The sequence below is a fragment of the Oncorhynchus kisutch genome, linkage group LG1, assembly GCF_002021735.2.
Source record: "Oncorhynchus kisutch isolate 150728-3 linkage group LG1, Okis_V2, whole genome shotgun sequence".
NCBI lineage: Eukaryota > Metazoa > Chordata > Actinopteri > Salmoniformes > Salmonidae > Oncorhynchus > Oncorhynchus kisutch.
In genome coordinates this window covers 67,780,425-67,805,227 of record NC_034174.2, presented here as the reverse complement: position 1 = coordinate 67,805,227, position 24,803 = coordinate 67,780,425, and the positions used below count along the sequence as shown (strand labels likewise).

Here is a 24,803-nt window from a genome sequence, read left to right as displayed (position 1 = left end):
TTGTCAATTTATTCAAAATAAAAAACTGAAATATAAGATTTACAAAAGTATTCACACCCTTTACTCAGTACTTTGTTGAAGAACCTTTGGCAGCGATTACAGCCTGAGTCTTCTTGGGTATGATGCTACAAGCTTGGCACACCTGTATTTGGGGAGTTTCTCCCATTCTTCTCTGCAGATCCTCTCAAGCTCTGTCAGGTTGGATGGGGAGTGTCGATGCACAGCTCTTTTTAGGTCTCTCCAGCGATGTTAGATCGGGTTCAAGTCCAGGCTCTGGCTGGGCCACTCAAGGACATTCAGAGACTTGTCCCAAAGCCACTCGTGTGTTGTCTTGGCTGTGTGCTTAGTGTTGTTGTCCTGTTGGAAAGTGAACCTTCACCCCAGTCTGAGGTCCTGAGCATTCTAGAGCAGGTTTTCATCAAGGATCTCTCTGACGGATCTCACCCAGTCTCTGCCGCTTAAAAAAATCCCCACAGCATGATACTGCCATCACCATACTTCACTGTAGGGATGGTGACACTTGGCATTTAGACCAAAGAGTTCAATCTTCATCATCTTGTTTCTCATGGTCTGAGAGTCCTTTAGGTGACTTTTGGCAAACTCTAAGCGGGCTGTCATGTGTCTTTTACTGGCTTCAGCTGGCCACTCTATCATAAAGGCCTGATTGGTGGAGTGCTGCAGAGATGCTTGTCCTTCTGGAAGGTTCTCCCATCTCCACAGAGGAACTCTGGAGCTCTGTCAGAGTGACCATCGGGTTCTTGGTCACCTACCTGACCAAGGCCAATTTTCCCCCGATTGCTCAGTTTGGCCTGACGGCCAGCTCTAGGAAGAGTGTTGGGGGTTTCAAACTTCTTCCATTTAAGAATGATGGAGGCCACTGTGTCTTGGGGACCTTCAATGCTGCAGAAATTTGGTACCCTCCAGATCTGTGCCTCGACACAATCCTGTTTCGGAGCTTTTCTGACAATTCCTTTGACGTCATGGCTTGGTTTTTGCTCTGACATGCACTGTCAACTGTGAGACTTTATATAGACAGATGTGTGCCTTTCCAAATCATGTTCAATCAATTGAATTTATCACAGGCGGACTCCAATCAAGTGGTAGAAACATTTCAAGGATGATCAATGGAAACAGGATGCACCTGAGTTAAATTTTGAGTCTCATAGCAAAGGGTCTGAATGCCTGTGTAAATGAGGTATTTCTGATTTTTATTTTTAATACATTTGCTAAAATCCTACAAACCTTTTTTTGCTTTGTCATTATGGGGTATTGTGTGTAAATTGATGAGGGAAAAAAATAATTTAATAAATTTTAGAATAACAAAATGTGGAAAAAGTAAAGGGGTCTGAATACTTTCCAAATGCACTGTATTTGAATTGTATGCTATATTTGTTTGTTTATTATTCATATGCTTCTCGATGAATGTGTATATTTGTGCATATATTAATAGGGTTGCAAAGGGAGGATATACGTGGCCTTCAGAAAGTATCCACATCCCTTGACTTTTTCCACGTTCTGTTACAAAGTGTGATTAAAATTGATTTAATTTCAATTTTTTGTAAAATATCTACACAACATACTCTAATGTCAAAGTGAAAGAAAAGAAAAACTATCACTATTAGAAATTAACCCAGCAATACTTGTTGATTAAATAAGTATTCAACCCTCAATACATGTTACAATCCCCTTTGGCAGCTATTACAGCTGTGAGTCTTTCTGGGTAAGTCTCTAAGAGCTTTGGACACCTGGATTGTACAATATTTGCCCATTATTCTTTAAAAAATGTTTCAAGCTCTGTCAAGTTGGTTGTTGATCATTGCTATACGGCCATTTTCAAGACTTGCCATGGATTTTCAAGACGATTTAAGTCAAAACTGTAACCGGGCCACTCAGAAACCTTCAATGACATCTTGGTAAGCAACTCCAGTGTATATTTTGCCTTGTGTTTTAAGTTATTGTCCTGCTGAAAGGTGAATTTTTCTCCCAGTGTCTGTTGGAAAGCAGACTGAACCAGGTTTTTCTCTAGGATTTTGCCTGTGCTTAGCTCTATTCCGTTTCTTTTTATGCCCCCCCAAAAACTCCCTAGTTCATGCCGATGACAAGCATACCAATAACATGATGCAGCACCACCATTTTTGAAAATATGAAGAGTGGTACTCAGTGATGTGTTGTGTTGGATTTGCCACAAACATCATATTTAGGACAAAAAGTGACATTCTTTGCCACATGTTTTGCAGTATTATTTAGTGCCTCGTTGCAAACAGGATGCATGTTTGTGAATATTTTTTAAAATTCTGTACAAGCTTCCTTTTACTCTGTCATTTATGTTGGTATTGTAGATGTATGTTTGTGTTGTTGATCCATCCTCAGTTATCTCCTATCACAGCCATGAACTCTAACTGTTTTCAAATCACCATTGACTTGGTGTATTGATACTCCATCCAAAGTATTAAATTAATAACTGCACCATGCTCAAAGGGATATTCAATGTCTATTGTTGTTTTTACCCAACTACCAATAGGTGCCCTTCTTTGTGAACGATGGGAAAACCTCTCTGGTCTTTGTGGTTGAATCTGTACTCTAAATTCACTGTTCGACTGAGGGACCTTACTGATAATTGTATGTGTGGGGTACAGAAATGGGGTATTACTCACGGAATGAATCCATGCACCGTATTGGGACTTTTAAGCACATTTTTACTCCTGAACTTATTTAGGCTTGCTATAAGAAAAGTGTTGAATACTTTATTAACTCAAGACATTTCAGCTTTTCATCTGTTATTCATTTGTAAACATTTCTAAAAACTGGCTCTGTCTTCAACCTAGCTCCCTGGCTATCTCCCTGGCAGTGATAAATCCATAGAGTTAGGAATTAGAATACTACAATGGACATGAACCTTCTTATGATGGTAATATAAAGTGGGACATTTTGGTAAGTGGGTTGGTTTTGCCAATGCTCTGATAAGAGTGTAAAAACAATGCATTTATAGATTATCTGCACTGTATGTCGTTAGCTAGCTAACCAGAGTTTTAGAGGAGTGATCCCATACGTTTTTCTAAACAACTGACAATATGCCAACAATCCATCAAACAATCAGTTGATGATAGGACTTAGACAAATTGTAATTGCAACAAGTACTGATATTGTATCATATAATAACAATTTAGAAGAAAATACAAATTTAGACATTTATTATGGTCTGTTTATGATATAGGCCATTTTTTTTGCATCATAGCTAACCCTTACCCTAACACTTTTCCTAAACTGCTAGGTTAATTATCATAACCTGCTGTGTAAGTTTTCTTAAACCTGCTACGAAAAGTCAAAGTTGACTAAACCCGTAACCCTTCTAGCCAAAACCGAATATAATTTATTTTATTTTTTTTCATTTTTTTTTATATTATTATTTTTTTTGACAAAACCGATCTCTATGGACCAATCACACTCCAAAGACGCACCCAAATTTTTTCCTCCGGCTGCATGAGACAACTAATACATCACCATAGAAACTGACCCAAACAAATGGTTAAGTTGCTAGGCAACGTTTGTTTGTCTGGATGGCAAATGAGAGAAAGATAGCTGAAGCTCGAGAAGATTTTACAGGCTTGGAGACTTGGTGAAAAAATAGGTGCAATATTGTTGAATCATGGCTGGAGATGCACAAGAGATTCCAGGCTTGAGCTGGAGGCTGTAATTGGGTTCAACGACCACACTATCTACCAAGAGAGTTCTCATCTGTATTATTCGGAGCCGTCTATTTACCACCACAAAGTGAAGCTGGCACTAAGACCGCTCTCAACCAACTCTATAAGGCTATAAGCAAACAAGAAAATGCTCACCCAGAAGCGGCGCTCCTAGTGGCCAGGGACTTTAATGCAGACAAACTTAAATCAGTTTTACCAAAATTTTACCCGCATGTCACAACCAGGGAAAAATAAATCCTAGAAACACCTTTACTCCACACACAGAGATGCATACCAAGCTCTCCCCCACCCTCCATTTGGCAAATCTGACCAGAATTCTATCCTCCTGATTCCTGCTTACAAGCAAAAACTAAAGCAGGAAGTAGCAGTGACTCGCTCAATACGGGGGTGGTCAGATGACGCGGATGCTCCACTACAGGCCTGTTTTGCTAGCACAAACTGGAATATGTTCCGGGATTCATTCAGTGGCATTGAGGAATACACCACCTCAGTCATCGGCTTCATCAATAAGTGCATCAATGACGTCGTCCCCACAGTGACTGGACAAACATATCTCAACCAGAAGCCATGGATTACAGGCAACATGTTATATGCTAAATGCTATAGCTGCCGCTTTCAAGGAGTGGGAGACTAATCCGGACGCTTATAAGAAATCCCGCTATGCCCTCAGACAAACCATCAAACAAGAAAAGCGTCAATACAAGATTAAGATTGAATCCTACTACACCGGCTCTGACGCTCGTCGGATGTGGCAGACTTTGAAAACTATTACGAACTACAAAGGGAAACCCAGACGCGAGCTGCCCAGTGACGCGAGCCTACCAGACGAGATAAATGCCTTTTATGCTCGCTTTGAGGCAAGCAACACTGAAGCATGCACGAGAGCACAAGCTGTTCTGGATTACTGTGTGATAACGCTCACGGTAGCCGATGTGAACAAAACCTTTAAACGGGTCAACATTCACAAAGCCGCTGGGCCAGACGGATTACTAGGACTTGTACTCAAAGCATGCGCGGACTGTCAAGTGTCTTCACTGACATTTTCAACCTCTCCCTGACAGAGTCTGTAATACCTACATGTTTCAAGCAGACCACCATAGTCCCTGTGCCCAAAGAAGCGAAGGTAACCTGCCTAAATGATTACCGCCCCGTGGCACTCATGTCAGTAGCCATGAATTGCTTTGAAAGGCTGGTCATGGCTCACATCAACAGTATCCTCCCGACACCCTAGACCCTCTCCAATTCGCATACCGCCCCAACAGATCCACAGATGACGCGATCTTAATCGCACTCCACACAGCCCTTTCTCACCTGGACAAAAGAAACACCTACAGTGGGGAGAACAAGTATTTGATACACTGCCGATTTTGCAGGTTTTCCTACTTACAAAGCATGTAAAGGTCTGTAATTTTTTAAATCATAGGTACATTTTAACTGTGAGAGATGTAATCTAAAACAAAAATCAAGAAAATCACATTGTATGATTTTTAAGTAATTCATTTGCATTAACCTCATCACTAAGCTAAGGACTCTGGGACTAAACACCTCCCTCTGCAACTGAATCCTGCACTTCCTGACAGGCCACCCCCAGGTGGTAAGAGTAGGCAACAACATGTCTGCCACGCTGATCCTTAACTCTGGGGCCCCTCAGGGGTGTGTACTTAGTCCCCTCCTGTATTCCCTTTTCACCCACGACTGTGTGGCCAAACACGACTCCAACACCAGCGTTAAGTTTGCTGATGACACAATAGTTGTAGACCTGATCACTGACAATGATGAGACGGCCTATAGGGAGGAGGTCAGAGAACTGGCAGTGTGGTGCCAGGACAACAAACTCTCCCTCAATTTGAGCAAGACAAAGGAGCTGATCGTGGACTATAGGAACAGGCCCCCATTAACATCGATTGGTCTGTAGTGGAGCGGGTCAAGAGTTTCAAGTTCCTTGGTGTCCACATCACCAACGAACAATCATGGTCCAAACATACCAAGACAGCCGTGAAGAGGACACAACAAAACCTTTTCCTCCCCAGGAGACTGAAAACATTTGGCATGTGTCCCCAGATCCTCATAAGGTTCTACAGCTGCACCCTCGAGAGCCTGACTGGTTGCATCACCGCCTGGTATGGCAACAGCTCGGCATCTGAACGTAAGGCGCTACAGAGGGATGTCAGGCGGTGTCAGAGGAAAGCCCATAAAATTGTCAGAGACTCCAGTCACCCAAGTTATAGACTGTTTTCTCTGCTACAGCACGGCAAGCTTTACCGGAGCGCCAAGTCTAGGACAATCAAGTTAGGTCTAATCATAATCATAATCATATCCTCATCTTTAGTTCTGTAGTTCTGGTCTAAAGCATGTCTTTACAATTTTTGGGGGGACAGGACATATATTTTCTGGCCTCAGAGTGCACCCAGACAGAGAACACTTAATCTATCCTCTTGGTTGCACTGTTATTTTGAAGAGCCTGAAAGATGGCAAACAGGAGTTCCTCCATGGACACACCAACAACGTCTCCTGTGTCACTGTGTCCAAAAGCGGACGCTACATTGCTTCTGGACAGGTCACCTTCATGGGCTTCAAGCTAAACTAAAGACAGTGAAACGTTCTACTATAAAGAGAGCAGTCATGTTTCGCCTCTTGATATCAGAGGCAGACAGGCAGACAGACAGACAGACAGACACCATTGGATGGAGACACGGAGGGAGAGGCTAAAGATGAATGTTGAACGTAGGAAACACATGAATGGCTCTAGATTACAGAGTTAATTGATGTTGTTCCAGGCTGATCTGATCATCTGGGATTATGAGAAGAGAGCGATCCACGCCAGACTACAGCTCCACAAAGCGAAGGTGGAGGGACTTGCCTTCTCCCCCAATGACAAGTACCTTGTCTCCCTGGGTGGACAGGATGATGGAAGGTACGAGGTAGTGTAATGTAGTGAGCATTTTGTTCCAGTCCTGCTATAACACACCTTATCCTACTAATCAGCTGGTCCACAGACCTTTGATTAGATGATTTGATTGGTTAGATCCAACAGGCTTTGGATGATTGCGTCACTTTAAAAACTACTTTCACATTGGAAGAACCTCAACAGTAATTGGTAGGTTATACTACAGTCTGGCTGTAAATGTGAATGGTTTGTGTTTTCAGCATTGAGGTGTGGAACCTTGAGAGCAAAGAAGCGATCTGTGGGAGCCCGGCCACTGCCTCACCATCGAGTACACCAACCACAGCGACAACATCTTCATCTCCGCCGGCAAGTGAGTGACTTACAGAGACTCTGGGTTGCTGTTAGAATAGAGTATTACTTTGTCAATCAGAACGGATCTTTATTGGACTTGAACACGACAGAGAATGATTAAATAAACAAAATGGATTATTAATACTTTCGAATTAACGTGTTTGGGAACTAGACCTTCCAAATAGGAAGATCCGGCCGACGGAATGCCAGACAGGACAACTGAAGAGGATTGTCAACTGCATTGAGGTGAGCTAAACCATAGAAAGCAGACACAGCTCGAAGTAATATTGGTACTGACTGAGTACCCACTGGGCACAGACGTCAATTCAACGTCTATTCCACGTTGGTTCAACGTAATTTCATTGAAATGATGTGGAAACAACATTGATTCAACCGGTGAGTAAATTGCACAATGGTGCCAAATACCCCCCAAAATGATTTTGTACGACCCATTCTTAACCACTCAAAGTACGTTCAGAGACAAAGCAAAGGTAAACTATTCATCAATACTTCTCATGGTGTATTAATGAGAAAATCTGTAAACACACATGTTCAGGTTCCTGTAATTTTATTCACATGGCAATTGTTGTCTGAGGTCGATTGACCTCTGAATTAAGATAAAGATAAAGAATTTCCCTGCATATCAAGCAGCCTCTCAAAGTAGTACAGGTGGAGACGGAAAGCTTATTTCTAAGGTGACCCCGTTGCATCACAGATCCCAGACGACCTTTTCTTTTACTGCGGAACCACCAGTGGTGACATCCTGAAGGTCAACCTGAAGGCCCGCCTCCTCAACAGCTGTAGGCCACGAAAACAGAAATTCAGCAAGGTAGGTTTACTGTATATTCAGTGTCCCGGGTGACCTCCACATGTTCATATCTCTGAGATCTTACTGTAGTTGACATTTGGTACAGCGGTCCCTCTTGTCTTTTTGGTGCAGGGTGTGAACACACTGAAGGTGCTGAAGTCTGGGGACATCCTGGTGGGCTCTGGGGATGGCATGTTCACTTTGTGCTCAGGACCTAACTTCAAAACCATCAAGTAAGTAAGTGCTGCAGGTTGACAGACAAGATATCAAGTTGTCTACATCAAATCAAAATCAAATGAAAGTTGATTGGTTGCGTACACAGATTAGTAGGTGTTGTTGCAGGTGCAGTGAAATGCTTATGTTACTGGCTCCAACAGTGTAGTAGAATGGCTCTCAAACACAGTACACATACACAAATAATCAAAACAAGAAATCAAGAAATAACAATCCAGGTAGATACTGTATATTAGAGTGAGCATGTGTGAGAATTCAGAATATATGCTGAACAAAAATATGAAAGCAACATTCAACAATTTTACTGAGTTACAGTTCATATAAGGAAATCAGTCTATTGAAATAAAGGCCCTAATCTATGGATTAGGCCCTATGGATTAGGCCCTAATCTATGGATTTCACATGACTGGGAATCAAGCAGATTGCAAGGGGGGCACTTTAACCGACTGTATCGGTCACGTCAGATTCCTGAGTAGACGGTTCGGCGGGACCACCCAGGCTTCCAGTTCAGTGTATATTAGTGTGTATCTGTTCAGTGAATATTTGTGTATATCTTGTCAGTGTATATTAGTGTGTATCTGTTCAGTGTATATTAGTATATATCTTGTCAGTGTATATTAGTGTGTATCTGTTCAGTGTATATTAGTGTATATCTTGTCAGTGTATATTAGTGTGCATCTGTTCAGTGTATATTAGTATATATCTTGTCAGTGTGTATCTGTTCAGTGTATATTAGTGTATATCTTGTCAGTGTATATTAGTGTGCATCTGTTCAGTGTATATTAGTATATATCTTGTCAGTGTATATTAGTGTGTATCTGTTCAGTGTATATTAGTGTATATCTGTTCAGTGTATATTAGTGTATATATTTTCAGTGTATATTAGACAAGCGAACAACATTCACAACCTTTTCATTGTCAATAAATCCATATGGCTCATATTCTTGATGAAGAATGTTGGCAAGCTCACTTGTTTGACACCACACAATTAACCAAATCTGCTAAATAGCGCAGCTAATAACTCTATATAAAAAATACTGTGATCAAATAAAAACAATACAATAAAAAAATTAGGAGAATAAATGATAAAAAAAAATGTATGTTCATGATAATTTATACACACTTTCTACCTGGTATTAGTAGTTTAGATTCAGAATGGAGTATTTTTTTGCGTCCCATTCAAAACCTCCCGCGACCCACCAGTTGAGAACCACTAGTTTATATCGTCTATCTAAAACTGTCATGTTGTATCCATACTGTAGCTTAGCCTACACATCAGACTGGCTACATTTCTTCAGCCCCTCAGCTTCATGGCAAACAAAAAGGTGGGGCTGAGATTTGGTATATATTTTTTTATTACAGAGTGGGCCTTTTAACGCTATGTGTAGAAGTACATAAAGTACTCAATGTGGTATTCTGCCATTCATCATCTAACCCCCATAGGAAGGTTGAGTTGGAGGGGGGATTGACGTCCATCGCTGTGAGAGGCGAGGGCCACCAGTTCTTTGCAGGAACGGAGGCGGCTCAGATCTACAGTCTCGGCTACACAGACATCAAAGAGGAGCTGATCGCCACCAGTCACAACAGTGCAGTCAACGACGTGGCCTTCCCTTTGTGAGTGACACCCTTGAAAATACAGGCACCCATTTAGAGACAAGATTACATACTGTACGTGATTCACTCTTTTCCCCCACATTATTGTTTTATAGCACACATTCTATTATCACTACCTGATTGCCATATGTCACCTCAAATATATAGCTGTCTTTACCTATATCCACCTCAAACATAGTCTATGCTGTCAAGAGAAACTACCTCAAACAACATTGCTTTCGTCTACCTTCATGCTTTGCCGTCATTGCCCATGTACTCCCACTAGAGGGCGACATGACCATGTTTAAAGCATAAACATGTATTATCGCCTATGGCTCTGGTACAAAGCAAATCCTGTTCCACAGACTAAAGTGCAGAATGACTGGCCATAAACTTATTCCAGTGATGTTTCTGATTCTCTCCCAGTGGCTCGTCGGAGCTGTTCCCAGGATGACATCAGAGTGTGGCACGCCGAGACCTCCAAGGAGCTGTGCAAGCAAGCACGCACACACACAGACACAATGTACACACACACACACACCCACATACACACATACACGCACACACACACAAACACTTCTTTACCCCATACCCCTAATCCTTTATCCCTCTCGGTCTGATTGCATTGGCTTCCCACTGTGAGAGGCTTTCAACACACATCATTACTACCACTGCCACTACCACTACCATTAATACCACTACCACTACCATTAATACCACTACCACTGCCACTACCACTACCATTAATACCACTACCACTACCATTAATACCACTACCACTACCACTGCCACTACCATTAATACCACTACCACTACCATTAATGCCACTACCACTACCACTACCACTGCCACTACCATTAATACCACTACCATTAATACCACTACCACTACCACTGCCACTACCATTAATAGCACTACCACTACCACTACCACTACCACTACCATTAATACCACTACCACAACCACTGCCACTACCATTAATACCACTACCATTGCCACTACCATTAATACCACTACCACTACCACTACCACTGCCACTACCATTCATACCACTACCACTACCACTGCCACTACCATTAATACCACTACCACTACCACTGCCACTACCATTAATACCACTACCACTGCCACTACCATTAATACCACTACCACTTCCACTACCATTAATACCACTACCACTACCACTGCTACTACCATTAATACCACTGCTACTACCATTAATACCACTACCACTACCATTGCCACTACCACTGCCACTACCATTAATACCACTACCACTGCCACTACCATTAATACCACTACCACTGCCACTACCACTACCATTAATACCACTACCACTACCACTTCCACTACCATTAATACCACTACCACTACCATTAATACCACTACCACTACCACTACCATTAATACCACTACCACTACCACTACCACTGCCACTACCATTAATACCACTACCACTACCATTAATACCACTACTACTACCACTACCACTGCCACTACCATTAATACCACTACCACTGCCACTACCATTAATACCACTGCCACTGCCACTACCATTAATACCACTACCACTACCACTGCCACTACCACTGCCACTACCATTAATACCACTACCACTACCACTGCCACTACCATTAATACCACTACCACTGCCACTACCATTAATACCACTACCACTACCACTGCCACTACCATTAATACCACTACCACTACCACTGCCACTACCATTAATACCACTACCACTACCACTGCCACTACCATTAATACCACTACCACTACCACTGCCACTACCATTAATACCACTACCACTACCACTACCATTAATACCACTACCACTACCACTTCCACTACCATTAATACCACTACCACTGCTACTACCATTACTACCACTACCACTACCACTACCACTTCCACTACCATTAATACCACTACCACTACCACTGCCACTACCATTAATACCACTACCACTGCCACTACCATTAATACCACTACCACTACCACTGCCACTACCATTAATATCACTACCACCACCACTACCACTGCCACTACCATTAATACCACTACCACTACCTCTACCACTGCCATTAATACCACTACCACTACCACTGCCACTACCATTAATACCACTACCACTACCACTGCCATTAATACCACTACCACTACCACTACCATTAATACCACTACCACTACCACTACCACTGCCACTACCATTAATACCACTACCACTACCACTGCCACTACCATTAATACCACTACCACTACCACTGCCACTACCATTAATTCCACTACCACTACCACTAATACCACTACCACTACCACTGCCACTGCCACTACCATTAATACCACTCCCACTGCCACTACCATTAATACCACTACCACTTCCCCTACCATTAATACCACTACCACTTCCACTACCATTAATACCACTACCACTGCCACTACCATTAATACCACTACCACTACCATTAATACCACTACCACTACCACTGCCACTACAATTAATACCACTACCACTGCCACTACCATTAATACCATTATCACTACCACTGCCACTGCCACTACCATTAATACCACTACCACTGCCACTACCATTAATACCACTATCACTACCACTACCACTACCATTAATACCACTGCCACTACCACTGCCACTTCCACTACCATTAACACCACTACCACTGCCACTTCCACTACCATTAATTCCGCTACGACTACCACTACCACTACCACTACCATTAATACCACTACCATTAATACCACTACCACTACCATTAATACCACTACCATTAATACCACTACCACTACCACTACCATTAATACCACTACCACTACCACTACCATTAATACCACTACCACTACCACTACCATTAATACAACTACCACTGCCACTACCATTAATACCACTACCACTACTACTACCACTACCATTAATACCACTACCATTAATACCACTACCACTATCACTACCACTACCATTAATACCACAACCACTACCACTACCATTAATACCACTACCATTAATACCACTACCACTGCCACTACCACTACCATTAATACCACTGCCACTACCACTACCATTAATACCACTACCACTGCCACTACCATTAATACCACTACCACTGCCATTAATACCACTGCCACTACCATTAATACCACTACCACTTCCACTACCATTAATACCACTACCACTGCCACTACCATTAATACCACTACCACTGCCACTAGCATTAATACCACTACCACTTCCACTACCATTAATACCACTACCACTTCCACTACCATTAATACCACTACCACCACCACTACCATTAATACCACTACCACCACCACTACCATTAATACCACTACCACTTCCACTACCATTAATACCACTACCACCACCACTACCATTAATACCACCACCACTACCACTACCACTGCCACTACCATTAATACCACTACCACTACCACTGCCACTACCATTAATACCACTACCACTACCACTGCCACTACCATTAATTCCACTACCACTACCACTAATACCACTACCACTACCACTGCCACTGCCACTACCATTAATACCACTCCCACTGCCACTACCATTAATACCACTACCACTTCCCCTACCATTAATACCACTACCACTTCCACTACCATTAATACCACTACCACTGCCACTACCATTAATACCACTACCACTACCATTAATACCACTACCACTACCACTGCCACTACAATTAATACCACTACCACTGCCACTACCATTAATACCATTATCACTACCACTGCCACTGCCACTACCATTAATACCACTACCACTGCCACTACCATTAATACCACTATCACTACCACTACCACTACCATTAATACCACTGCCACTACCACTGCCACTTCCACTACCATTAACACCACTACCACTGCCACTTCCACTACCATTAATTCCGCTACGACTACCACTACCACTACCACTGCCACTACCATTAATACCACTACCACTACCATTAATACCACTACCATTAATACCACTACCACTACCATTAATACCACTACCACTACCACTACCATTAATACCACTACCACTACCACTACCATTAATACCACTACCACTACCACTACCATTAATACCACTACCACTACCACTACCATTAATACAACTACCACTGCCACTACCATTAATACCACTACCACTACTACTACCACTACCATTAATACCACTACCATTAATACCACTACCACTATCACTACCACTACCATTAATACCACAACCACTACCACTACCATTAATACCACTACCATTAATACCACTACCACTGCCACTACCACTACCATTAATACCACTGCCACTACCACTACCATTAATACCACTACCACTGCCACTACCATTAATACCACTACCACTGCCATTAATACCACTGCCACTACCATTAATACCACTACCACTTCCACTACCATTAATACCACTACCACTGCCACTACCATTAATACCACTACCACTGCCACTACCATTAATACCACTACCACTTCCACTACCATTAATACCACTACCACTACCACTACCATTAATACCACTACCACTTCCACTACCATTAATACCACTACCATTAATACCACTACCACTACCACTTCCACTACCATTAAAACCACTACCACCACCACTACCATTAATACCACTACCACTACCACTTCCACTACCATTAATACCACTACCACTTCCACTACCATTAATACCACTACCACCACCACTACCATTAATACCACTACCACTGCCACTACCATTAATACCACTTCCACTACCATTAATACCACTACCACTTCCACTACCATTAATACCACTACCACTACCATTAATACCACTACTACTGCCACTACCATTAATACCACTACCACTACCACCTCCACTACCATTAATACCACTACCACCACCACTAACATTAATACCACTACCACTGCCACTACCATTAATACCACTACCACTTCCACTACCATTAATACCACTACCACTTCCACTACCATTAATACCACTACCACTACCATTAATACCACTACCACTACCGCTACCACTGCCACTACCATTAATACCACTACCACTTCCACTACCATTAATACCACTACCACTACCATTAATACCACTGCCACTACCACTACCATTAATACCACTACCACTACCACTTCCACTACCATTAATACCACTACCACTACCACTGCCACTACCATTAATACCACTACCACTACCACTACCACTGCCACTACCATTAATACCACTACCACTACCACTGCCACTACCATTAATACCACTACCACTACCCCTTCCACTACCATTAATACCACTACCACCACCACTACCATTAATACCACTACCACTGCCACTACCATTAATACCACTACCACTACCACTACCATTAATACCACTACCACTACCACTACCACTGCCACTACCATTAATACCACTACCACTGCCACTACCATTAATACCACTACCACTACCACTACCATTAATACCACTACCACTACCACTGCCACTACCATTAATACCACTACCACTTCCACTACCATTAATACCACTACCACTACCACTTCCACTACCATTAATACCACTCCTCCATTAATGTGTTTCCTGTATTCAACATTCAGTTCAGGTCTATTGCTCTCCTTCTCTCTCCCCCCTCTCTCTCTCTCCCTCGCTCTCCCTGGTCCTCTCCCTGCTTCTCCTCTCTGTCTTCCCCTCTCCCTTCCTCTCCCTCTCTCCTCCTCCCGCTGCAGGCGTTTTGTGAGGAATCAGATGGTCCTGGCCAACACTCTGTTCAGCAGTGTGTGTTACCACCCCGAGGAGTACGAGATCATCACCAGTGGCACCGACAGAAAGGTTTGGAATTAGAAAAGACTCAGGTCCCTCTTGGTGCCAAGACTCACTGGCACAGCGCACTGTAGCTAGCTGATGATTCCTCTGTGCAGCGTATGGTCCCCAGTCACCAGTCATGGAAAGTTAGAGAAGGCTGTTCTCTGTATTGAGGCATTCTTGTTAGCCTTCATCTCATCTCAAGATGAGCTCTGTTAGAGAGGCTAGTGTTGATGTGCTGTAGAAAGGCCATGTCAAGCTTGTACACATGCGCGCGTCAGCTGTGTCGTGTTTTGAAATGTTTCCCGATACCTTCTTTACCAGTCATAATAAGCCACGATGTAGCAGTCATGCTGCCAGGTGTCTGTAACACCTCTTTAAGCCTTGATTACCTATAATGAAAACTGAGTTACATAAGGTGGGATCGGAGGTTCACAACAGCCCCGCTTCAATATGCACCGTAATATCCACTCATCACAAGCTCTACAGACTAATAAGGCCCGTATTGTTGGCTCAACACCATGCTGTGAGGTGAGGACAAACTGTGCTGATTAGCGAGCACTGTGAATGCGCTGAGGCTGAAAAAAGAGAGACTGAGAAAATGAGGGGAGGAAAAAAGAGCGAGAGAGACTAGAAAGAAAGTGCTCTGGCTCTCGCGTCTTCCTGCGGATGCGATGCCCGCCTATGCCATCCAAGTGCCCGTGTGCCAGATACACCATCTGCTCGCCCCAGGACACAGGCGCTCTGTCTGGGGTGAGCAAGCAGTAACACACACAGATACACACACGCACACACACACACACTGAAAGAAAGAGAGAGAGAGAGAGAGAGAGAGAGAGAGAGGGGGAGGGGGGAGGAGGGGGGGGCAGGAAGAGAGGGATTGGATGCAGCAGCACCTTGGCTCAGAGTTCAGTCAGTGGTAGAGGGTCTTCGGGGACAGCTTCACACTCTCCAGTCTGTCGGATGGAAGGAGACAACAGAACAGACTACTGCTGCTGGTGGTTCTGTTGTGGGGTCATCCAGAAGCCTCTTGTGATGATGACCCAGCACTCCTGTGTGTGTTGGTACCAGTTTTGGCTGATTGTGATGTAGGGCCATCAGGGTCTTGGGATTGAGCCTGTGGTATTTATTAATAGCCATTGTGGCATGTCAATTATCAGAAGCATGGTATATAGGCTTCTGTGGCCTTCCTATTGTCCAGCACTAATAGGACAATAAAGACCTTCTGAAGTATTCCGTTTAAAAGAAAGAGAGCTCTTGAAAGTCCTATAACTTATTTGTTTGACATTACTTGAGATGTCCTTGAGATGTTGGCGAGAGATACTGTATGTGTAAATGGATTAGCATGGTCAAATACATGGCTGAGCGTAGCGTCGGGATAAATGGAAGCCCACACAGTAGCTCAGAAGGCTTTATCGGTGTACAGTCCTTCGTAAAGTGGGTTACTGTCCTCGGTGATGTATTGCCTCAACATGTAGGTGGAATTACACAACACTCGACACACAACAGAGTGAAAATGTAGACTAATCTTGGCACAGCATGCATTCGTGTTTTCAACATACTGGTATTGAAATTACACAACACATACTGTACCATAAGATTGCACAAAAGACTGGACATTTGATCTCAATTTGGCACAGTGGTGTAGCTTTCAATGCATTGTAATGGTTGTGTAGCTTTCAATGCATTGTAATGATTATAGGACCTATAGCTGAAGCTATCCTGCTAGGCAATTAGTATTTAAAGTTCAATGGAGCCATTTTTTAAATCTCAATATCAAATCATTTCTGGGTAACAACAAGTACTTTACTGTGAATGTTTTACATTTAAATGGTCAATAATCATACGAAATTGCAGTTTGTAGCGTGGTTCGTTCTGCGTTGTGTACTTTTAATTAGGACGCTGCCACAACTGGAGGTCTGCTAGTTGAATTCTTTTTTTATTTGCCGTGCACACGAAGAGACAACACACATGTTAACCCTTGGCGCGGTCCTTGTTCTCAGGCACCTTGCTAGCTGAAGGTCAGGCAAAAGAGCAATTTCTCAAGCAAGACTTTTGCTAGGACTGTCTGGGAGTGGTCTGAGTAAGTGGACTAATTGGATGAGCCTAATGGGAGGGATATGTAACCTGAAAACTAGCTGTTATTGGCAGACTCTTATACCACCTGGCCAAAACTCCATCCCACCAAAACAGGCAGGAATGTCAAGCGGTCTTTTCAAACAGCTCTTACACTAAAAGGGCATTATTATAATTTTCCCAATTTTACAGTATTATTCCAACCTCATAGTGTGTAAATATATATAAAACTCAGAAAAATCATGTTTTTGACTGCACTGTGCCTTTAAAGAAAGAATCATGTCATGTCATTTCAGCAAGCCATGACACCCACCATCTCAGATTGTTCTGAAATTGTTTCTGTAGTAAGAAACCGGTAAGATTAGCATTCCTGAAACATTATTTTTGCTGAAATTAAATGTTAAATCGGAGAAATTAAGCTAATTGATTGCATCCAAATTGGCCATTTTAATTGATAGGATTCAGATAATATTCAATAAATATAATACCCAACATCCAACCCAACATCCGACCAAATCTCTTCTTATTAATGACAAAAATGAGGTATCCCAAAAAATAGTCTAAAGCCAACAACGGGCCCCACACACCCCATGCCAATCCCACCCCAACAACCAGTATACAGTATCAGTTCTCTGTTTGACAAGTAGAATGAAACTGTGGCTTGGAGTACTGCTTCTCCATACTGTAATTTATTCCCTGTGAATCTGGTGATGTTTTTTCTCAACTGTTCAGAGAAATGAATCATTGAAGTCACTTGCATTATTTACCATAAAGAAGTGTGAAAGTCACATATTTTGACCACTAGATGCCGCTGTTCCTGCTATACCGCCACACTCTTTTGTCTATTTTGCCGGTCTCTAGTGTTTATTAAATAGATTTCCTTTGCAACTTTGGATAGAAAATCAATAGATTTGGCTCATTATGAAAAAACATTGTGTGGTCATCCTCACAATTCAAGCCAATCAATTCAGTGTGTCCTTCTCTCAGCAACCTAATGCTTCAACCTAACTCTCCTTGAATAGGAGCCAGGTTCCACAGGAGAAGGGAGGGAACACAGATGGGTTAGGGTGACTCGGCCACTCTCACACAGGTGCTGGTCTCTAATAAGCCCTCCATGACACCAGAAGAGGGGAGAGAGGTCGTGACTAGAGAATCAAACTGGATTTGAACCCATTCCCTATGACACAACACAAACTATACTGGAGAGAGGGAGCGTTGTGTCTGCTACTTGGCTAACTCTCCTCCCTCTCACTTTTTTGGCTGTGTCATATCTCACCTCATATGATAGCCAGTAATTTGATTAAGATTCAAATCATGTAAGCTAGTTGCTGCTGGTATTGAGGGGTTTTTCTTTCTTTCACTATGCTGACCAAAAATATTATTTCATAAAGTGAATGAATGCATGCAAAGAACTTTGGATTTCTCCATTTAATTTCAACAGTCCTGACTGTTGTGTATTTCTCAATAATGTCTAACAAATGTGTTTTCCAGTCAGTAAGCTTTTCCATTGAATTTGAGTTATATTGAGGTACAACAGCATTTTTTTACCCTCCCACAGTAATGTCTCTCTTAGGCTGCCTCTGTGCTTTAAGCACTGTTGTTCATTCTTAAAACTATAAATACCTTTTTTTTGCCATTTGTTTCTCTTCAATCCCATTATTACAAACTCTATTTGATATGTCTTTGTGAGATTACATTTCCTCAGTCCATAAATGCATTATGTTTGTGGTTTTACTAAGAGATGAAATCCAGTCCGAGAAGCTATTCTCATAAATGCTATTCTGAGCTCTCTCCCATGTAACATTACTTGTTTCATTGCATACAACTGGAGCTTTTTTCTGATTGACCGACACCTTTCTGATGAATCCTCTGAACTGGTTTATTCAGATATTCTAGACATTTTCTCACTTCTGTGTTGCGTTGGTTATTGTAATATTCACTCTATAGCCTAAACATTGACTCGTTGATGATTTAGATTTTCAGTTAATAAAGCCCATTGTGCGTATAAAGAAATCATTCATTACCAGGTACAATCAGTTTGGCCAGTTCCAATACTTAAAATCACAAATGGTTTAGTTATGTGCTGCCAGACAGTTAAGCTGCCAGTTTCCTCTTCCTTGATACCTCACATGCTGCATTTTAATGATGAAATTTGTCTGTCCTCTCGTTTTGCGTCAGTTAGTTTGTAATTGTAATTAGCTTTGTCATAAAAATAACAAGAAAGGACCTCGCTTGCGTGTGTGGGGAGATTGTGGCGTTACTGTGCGGCTATAAATAAACTTCAAATAACAATTGAGCCTTTGAGAGACGCAAGTCTTTGACAGCTGCAAACCCTCGGGATGATTAACTCTCATTTAGAGTCACAAACATGTTGTTTTAACGGTGGCGGGCGCACAAAAACTTGATAGGATTTCTCCGGCCTCATTTACATATAGTGGAATAATGAAGATGGATAATTCAGTGAGGCAGAATTACTATAATATGAACAAACAGAAGACATAAAAGGAGTGGCATTCATACTTACTATAAAACTGTGATGCATGGTCATTTTCAGAATTTATTGTAATATAACATAGAATATGTCAAATAAACGAATCTGACAAGTTTTATATGTACAAGCTCTCTCATTCATATTCCATATAGCTGAATGACCTTCTTCTTTCCCAGATTGGTTACTGGGAGGTGTATGACGGCTCAGCCATCAGAGAACTGGAGGGCTCCCTTTCAGGAGCCATCAATGGCATGCACATCTCACAGGACGGGCAGCACCTTGTCACTGGTACAGTACCCTTTACATTGGTTTTGTTGAGTTGAATAGGTAGAGCATGAGTTGATTTGTGATCTCGCCAACTGTTTGACGTGACATAGACATAGGAGTTGGCACATCTCCCAACAGATCTAGGACTAGTCTACTGTTGACTACTGTCATGACGTTGGCCTGGGGGTTAGGTTTATGACAGTCATAAATACCTCTTTCCGCCTTTTTCCTCTCTCTATGCTACTGATGTTACATTTGCAAACCCCTTGGTTAACATAGAGATTCTGGGGACATCAGAAGGTGGGGGGGAAATTAACTATATTCTGGTAATCTGACCAATTGAACGTATGCGGTGGTACTTAATGAATATGATGTCAGTTCGGTTGTCATCTGAGACATTCTCATCGATGATAAGATGACATAAACTCTACAGTGCAAAGTCTACACATCAAAGTTATCGGATTCACATGGAATTGTGGTTCAATTTAAATGTTAGAATATGAAATTATTTGTGATGGGATGAAATGTGATTTTAGCTTCTAAAATGTGAGATTTGGGTTTTCATAAGGTAGGGCTCTGCTCAATCAGTGGCCCGCCCCTGTGAAGGGACATGGGCTATAAAACTTTTCAAACACGCCCTCCTCTCCCTTCCTATATAAAGCCTTGATGACAATATAACCTCCTGTTCCGAGGATGTGAGGACGACAGTCCGATGTCAGAATGGTTCAGATAATAACTACAGAACGAAGCCAACATCAGCGTGAGCTTTGGTTGCGAATGGTATGAACTTTGAACTCTTATTCACTACAGAAGTGATACCTCCTAGCCGTTGAGTTAGCAACAGCAGCTGCAAACGCAGGTTAGGAAGGAACAGACAGAGTATCCCGTCTACCACACAACGATGTTACTACAACGTATCCAGTTTACCAGCAGAGACATTCTTCAAAGGACAAAGGACTCGGTTGGGCAACACGGTCTTCCATCTACCACCAACCTACCGAAGCGCAGCTCAGAGTATATATTTATTGCATTTTCCTTTTCCAAATGGGCGGTAATTTAGAATGCATAAGATACTGTATTTACGATAGCACAGCTTCGCCCTTTGTTCCTCAGTCTTCCCGCTCTTTCACTCAAACCCGGACCCTTTTCTTTTGTGTAACAAGCTGTCATATCTGTTCCGCCCGCTCGGGACGTTTTCCTTTATGACGTAATTTGTAATCAATTTATGATTAATTATGTGTATGTGTAATTCTGTGTGATTAGTTAGGTATTTAGTTAATAAATAATTAAACACAATTTTGTATTGCTGATTCAACTTGTTAGCCAGGGTTCTTGAAGTTAACCAAGAATTTACAACTTTCAGATGAGACTGAATTAATGTGACGATTAATATTGACTGCTATTGATGTAAAATATTACTAGGTCTTTAAGACTTTATTCAGAAGATAACAGCTCTATAAACATTATTTCATGGTGCCCTGACTCTCTAGTTAATTACATTTACATGATTAGCTCAATCAGGTAATATTAATTACGGAGAAATAATTTTATGGAATAGCATGTCATATCACTTAATCCGACATAGCCAAAGACACGACACTACCATCGATCAACAACAGCACATGGTCTGTCCATTAAATATCCCTGTATCGACTCTCAATAGCTTGGGACTATCGTGAAGAGCACTTGGTTGAACGTGACTTCAGCATGCGGTTGGATCAATGTTCGAAGGCTTTTCCGTAGAAATAAACAAGGTATATGTGTCTCTGCTTGCCCACTTCAGGTGGAGACGAGAAGTTGGTGAAAGTGTGGGACTACTCAGAGGGCGAGTTGACCCAAGTAGGCGTCGGCCACAGCGGCAGCATCACCAGCATCAAGATCTCCGCCAACAACAGGAGCATGGTGAGCACCAGTGTCGATGGGGCCGTGCTCCGGTGGAGGTACCCCCACCCCTCCTCTCCCTAGAGCGCCTTCCGGAGGCCAGGAGAACAGAGAGTCAAAAAACCCATGACCCTATGGCCTTTGACCCACACACCCTACAAACTTTTTACTTTTGAACTTGACCCTGCCCAGTCCCAATACACACCTGTCCCCACACCAAACAACTCTGAAGAACTCATGAACACTGAACATGCCCTTAACTCATGAACATCCCCTTAGTGCTATCATAGAGCAAATGTTTCATTCATTCATGAAAATAAATGGATATAATTTTATTTGTGCGATATTGACTGAAGTATGCATTACTAGCTACATTTTGCTTGTTGAAGGTAATTGCATAGTTGTAGTGTGGTATTCGCCATATTCTAATAATGTACTGTATCAACAAACTTGGCAGACACACATGTTCTAATATGCATGGAATTAACCTAATAAATTGATGTAGGGACTCTTAACCTCATCAATACAAAGTTGGATATTGTAGTCACAGAACATTATACAGATACTCATCTGCTCATTATAGCCTTGAATAGCATTCTCTCGGATCTTCTAAGGGAAGAACAGAAGTGATTGTGTCATCCCCTTTTTCCCATTAATACACAGTGAATGTAAAAAGGCAGGCTACACAGTACATTAAATGCATATTTCATACAGATATGACTGTCTTATATGCATGTCATGTGGTAAAGAAGAGAAAGAGAGACGACGAGGCCCAGATTCACAGGCACTTTAGCACACCGCTGCTGTCAGCTAATCTATCACTAGACATTCCTCAGAGACTTCGGTAAAGAAGTGTGCGTGCGCGCACTCGGGTGTGTGTGTTTGTGTGTGTATGTGTGTGGCCAGCGAGCCTCTTGGAATGCTTCCATCTTCTCAAACTCATTCCCCTCTCGATTTCTCAGAAGCTTAAAACTCAATAATTAATAGCTACCCCACTAGTCCGCTACCCACAAAAAGAGAGCAAACCTGCAGTGCGCTATCGAAGGACCAAGTCAACAAAACATAACCTACACCCCTAGCTCTGTAAAATAGGGCATCCCATCCAACTGCCCATGCATACACGCACACACACTGAATACTCCGGAGGCCACGCTATGAGATAAGAGTAATGTATAGCCCTATAGGGTAAGAGTTTGAGTTTCTGACTCATCGCAGAAGTTTGGAACCGGGGGCTGCAGAGTGCAGACTCAGAAATACAAGGTTTCCGTTTACACTGCAATAATACGTGAGATTATACAAATATTGGAAGTGAAATATGAATATTATACATCTGCGTGAGTAAATCAGCACATCTGGCTCACTAAATCCAATCTATGGTCTTGGCGAGCTGTGAAATTAAAACCGAAATTGATTGAGAATATTAGCAGTGTCTTGCACATTGCGGTACAAAACATGCACTACCAAGTAGCATTAAAAACCATTTATTCTCTGTCTTTCCCATCATTTGATTCATCCACGTGTGTGTGTCTCCAGATTGCAGTGATGCAGGGGGATGTGCCAGCCTGACAAAATTATTTTTAGGACATTTATTTGATAGTCAAAGTTGATTGTCCGTGTACACAGTTTGCAGACGTTATCGCAGGTGAAGAAAAATGCTTATTTTTCTAGCTCAAACAGTGCAGTAATATCTCCTAACAGTGCAGTAATATCTCCAACAGTGCATAAATATCTCCAACAGTGCATAAATATCTCCTAACAGTGCAGTAAAATCTCCAACAGTGCAGTAATATCTCCTAACAGTGCATAAATATCTCCTAACAGTGCAGTAATAGATGAGGCATTCCATCAGAGGATAGGATAGTGCAGGTGCAGTCTATTAGTGTGCCATCACCAGGGTGCAGAACCATCTCAGCCTAAAACAGTAGGGGGCTCCTACACACCTCAAAAATATCATTATTTTCTGTTGGGACCATCTTGTAACAGAGGACATGCTCCGTAGCCTACTCACATCATGCCAATATAGATGATAGAAAAAATGGGGGAAAAAGGGTACTGTACAGTGTAGACCTTGAATTGCTCTGATACAAAATAGGTTCAGTATTTTGCTTATATAGGCCTACAGAACGCTTGCAATAGTTTTGATTAAACAATACACAATAGTCCTTATCGTGCATCTAATTCTAAGGGAAGCTTATACGCCTGTTACTAAATGAGTGTCAGCAAGCTTGTTCAAGTTGTCATTAAGGCAACTATCCATCCGTTTCAGAGTCCTGTCACTACGTGCGCCATCTTCAATGTGGAACACTTTAATAAATGGAACACTAGTGACTTTAATAATGTTGACATATCTTGCATTACTCATCTCATGTGTATATACTGCATTCTACACGTATCTACTGTATCTTAGTCTATGCCGCTCTGACATAGCTTGTCCATATATTTATATATTCTTAATTCCACCCCTTTACTTAGATTTGTGTGTATTGGGTATATGTTGTTAAATTCTTAGATATTACTTGTTAGATATTGCCGCACTGTCGGAACTAGAAGCACACGCATTTCGCTACGGCCGCAATAACATCTGCTAAACACTTGTATGTGACCAATAAAATGTGATTTGATTTGATATAGGGTAAAATTGTAGGAGGGCGGGAATAACGCGCACTATCCACCAAACAGAAAACCATTCCGAGCGC

At 42.1% G+C, this 24,803-nt stretch overlaps 1 pseudogene; it reads left to right on the top strand.

Annotated features, from left to right (window-relative positions):
* The first annotated feature begins 3,646 nt into the window (after positions 1 to 3,646).
* On the top strand, positions 3,647 to 22,579 carry LOC109892949 (cilia- and flagella-associated protein 52-like; annotated as a pseudogene).
* The last annotated feature ends 2,224 nt before the right edge of the window (positions 22,580 to 24,803 follow it).